Below are 3,604 nucleotides of genomic sequence, written 5' to 3'. Positions count from 1 at the left end.
ACATCAAGAACATCATACAGGAAGAAAGCTAAAGGCCATTAAGAAGGCAGAAAAGAAAGAAAGTTCAAAATGGATGGCAGAAGAGACTCTGAAATTTGCTCTACAGCATAGAGATGCTAAAGCAAATGGGAGAAATGAGGAGGTACAAGAGCTTAACAGAAAATTTCAAAGGGCAGCTTGAGAAGACAAAGTTAAATATAATGAAATGTGCAAAGATCTAGAGTTAGGAAACCAAAAGGGAAGAGCACACTCAGCATTTTTCAAGCTAAAAAAACTGAGGAAAAACAATTCAAGCCTCCACTTGCAATACTGAAGGATTCTATGGGCAAAATATTGAATGGGACAGAAAGCATCAAAAGAAGATATAAGGTGTGTCACACTCTCCTGCTGCTCCCCTCAATGAACCCGGATGCTGCCACCCCCCTTCCTCAGGCCTCCACTTACCCCCGGGGTTTATGGAAGGAATGGAAGGACCCCTCAACCTGGCCCTGTCAACAGAGCAGAGGAGCGGACCTTTTGCTAACTGCAGGGAAATACGAAGAGGTAGTTTCCTGTCTCAAAAAGGCTGCTGGCTCATTTGTCACTGGAATTGCAAAGGGATAGCCACATGAAACAGCTCCTGCTCATCCAGAAAAGGTAGAAGAGGGCCAGGAAAGGTAGAAAGCACAACAGAACATAGAGAAGGATAGGCTCCCCAATTTCAGCCATCTCACAAACCCACTGCTGAAGATGCTGATGGCCAGAGTCCTCTTCTGTATCAGAGGTGCAGCCCTTCCTTAGAGAAACTCCTGCCTGAAATTCAGGACATCTTTGACTGGGATCCAGATAGGCTGTTGTCTTCCAGGCCCCAAAAGATAATAAAACAATTATAGAGGAGTAGGCCACGAAGATCACCAATTTGAAGAAGCATGTTGAGTTCCTTGTGGCTGAGAATGAAAGATTAAAGAAAGAAAATAAACAATTAAAAGCTGAAAAAGTCAGACTTCTAAAAGGTCCCATAGAAAAGGAGTTGGATGTTGATGCTGATTTTGTAGAGAACTCAGAGCTGTAGAGCTTGCCACTGCATTCAGACACTGCTGCAGTCTCTTCAATCTGGCAGAAGTTTGCAACAAGCACTGGGAAAGCCAAGGATATTCCAATTCCCAATCTCCCTCCCTTGGATTTTCCATCTCCAGAACTTCCCCTTCTGTAGCTTTCTGAGGATATTCTGAAAGGATTTATTACTAACTAAAATGAATGACCACAGAAGAGGTGAGAAGAGGAGCTAATAAAGTTAATCCAGAAAAAGAATGAAAGGGAAATCCACATGCCAGGGTGACCCCGCAGATACAGCACCATCTGGTAGGCAGTAAAAGAGGCATTGCCAGTACTCTGGAAGCAGCCGCTGTGAAAGACATTACATATCCGATTTACTGACTCAAGCTTGGGATTCTGGACTTGGCAGACACTAAACTCTTGGAGGTTTACTTTTTCCTGATACAAACCAAATGGCTACCTGGAATTAATTTTTTTCAAGCAACAATTACTTATCTTCAGGGTTAAAATGTATAAACATATGTTATGTGTAAATTAATCTATAATTCCATAAATGATAATGCACACCTAAGTAATACGATAGCCTGAGAGGCTGCCTTGTATTTGAAACATGCTTTTTATCATTCATTGACTGCATGCATTTTGTTATGCACAGTTTTTTGTTTGAATCAGATGTGTAAGATACATGCCTTTCTAGATGACACTATGTGCCACACTTTGCACTACTCATAAAGATAACTTCAAGACTATCAGGAGAAATTGGTAAATTTCCATTTTATGAAGAAAAGAACCAATTAGTTATGCTTTTTTCTTTCTTTCTTTTTTTAAATTACCAGTTTATATAATTAATCACAGTACATTGTAAGTTCTAACTTCTTTATTTTGTGGTGCATCATATGGAAATACCGAGGAAATACCCTTTTGTTTTTAATGATGCATGAATGGAAGTAATGCTAATTGGCAGTATTTGGTTATAAGAAATCAATGAAGTAATTGTGTTTTTTGTTTATTTGTTTTTTTAAAGATGTAAGGACTACACAGAGTCACTGTACCAAGAAGAAATGGTTGACTCTCTGGAAAAAATTATGGCACTTCCTCAGAAGATTGGAAATAGAGATACCTTATGGCCCAGCAATTCCTCTACTTGGTATTTATCCATAAGAAATACGAGCCATAACGTGAGTAGATATATGCACACCTATGTTCATAGCAGCACTGTTTACAATAGCATAAAGATGGAGACAGCCTAAGTGCCCATCAATGGAAGAATGGATAAACAAACTTTGGTACATACACACAATGGAATGCTGTGCTACCCTGAAGAATAACAAGGAAGCTGCAAGCCACCGCATAACATGGATGAACCTTGAGGACATTATGCTGAGTGAAATTAGTCAGTCACAAAAGGACAAATATTACATAAGACAATTATTGTAAAAGATTAAGGAAAAGCACCCATATTAAAAGGGGGGGGGGAGATTTATCTTTTATTTTTTTACCTTATTATTTTTTTTCTCTCTTTCTTGGTTACTGGGGTGTATGGGGTGAGGTGAGGGGGACAGAGGGGAAGGTGCAGCACAGGGTAAGGAATAGGCACAGGATAGTGGAACACAGGGTATGGAAAAGACACAGGAAAGTTTGGTGCTGGAGGGCTGACAATACACTAGAAGGGGAAGGGGAAAAGGAAAAATAAGGCAGATGGGAGAATAGCTAGGCAGGTTTACATGGGTTAAAATGGGACAGAGGTAAATAACGATCTGAGCACAAACATGGAGCAACAGGGCTCAAGGATACAAAGATTGAGGCATGGTTTGAATGGGTAAAAGTGGGGAAATGATGTTAAGATGCTTGGCTGTCTATTGAATCTTCGCTTCCCTTGCCTACTATCGTAAAATAGACACTTGAAAGGGAGAGAAAGTTTGTAAGTCCGTCTTCAGCCTATAACTTTGGAATAACTAAAATGGAGCTAGAATTTGCCCAGTGAAGGAGGCTCCCTGCAGAGACTTTGCACTGCACAAGACCATAGGTGGAATCCTGATCCTCATCCAGAATCTTCTGAGGTGGGGCATTTCCACATGAAAGGAAGCAGACCAGTCTGGAGCAGCTAGAAGAAAAGAAGATACTTTTTGAAAGAAAGACAAGCAGAAAAAAAAAAACAATAACAGCAGTCCTATTAACTACTATAAGAACAAGCAAGTTGTTCCCCTGAGAGCCATTAAGGCAAGTGGTCAGGTGCCCTCAAGGCAAACCCCCTTCCAAGACTGAAATTGCAGTGGAATATACTAGCAGGCCTATGGTCCTGATGCTGGCCACGTTGGTCACCAATAAGGGGAAGTGGGGGGAAAACAACAACGAAGTTGTGAACTAAATCCAACCACATTCAATTGACTCCTGTTAATCTGGATTGAGAACTGGTTAGTCAGCAGTATGACAAGATCTGGGGACTCCTGGGCCCAGGGGCAGGGACATGGCCCCAGAGGACTTGAATGGAGAATGAAGCATCCAGCTGATATAAAGTGAGGGGGGTTGCACAAGAACACTCACATGTGCAGATAGTACCCATTTGACC

The 3,604-nt window shown here is 41.2% G+C and overlaps 1 pseudogene; it reads left to right on the top strand.

Annotated features, from left to right (window-relative positions):
- The first annotated feature begins 455 nt into the window (after positions 1-455).
- On the top strand, positions 456-1,231 carry LOC102815257 (annotated as a pseudogene).
- The last annotated feature ends 2,373 nt before the right edge of the window (positions 1,232-3,604 follow it).

This window comes from Chrysochloris asiatica, unplaced genomic scaffold (assembly GCF_000296735.1).
Source record: "Chrysochloris asiatica unplaced genomic scaffold, ChrAsi1.0 scaffold00011, whole genome shotgun sequence".
Classification (NCBI taxonomy): Eukaryota; Metazoa; Chordata; class Mammalia; order Afrosoricida; family Chrysochloridae; genus Chrysochloris; species Chrysochloris asiatica.
The sequence above is the reverse complement of the archived record's forward strand: the minus strand, read 5'-3'. Positions and strand labels throughout refer to the sequence as shown.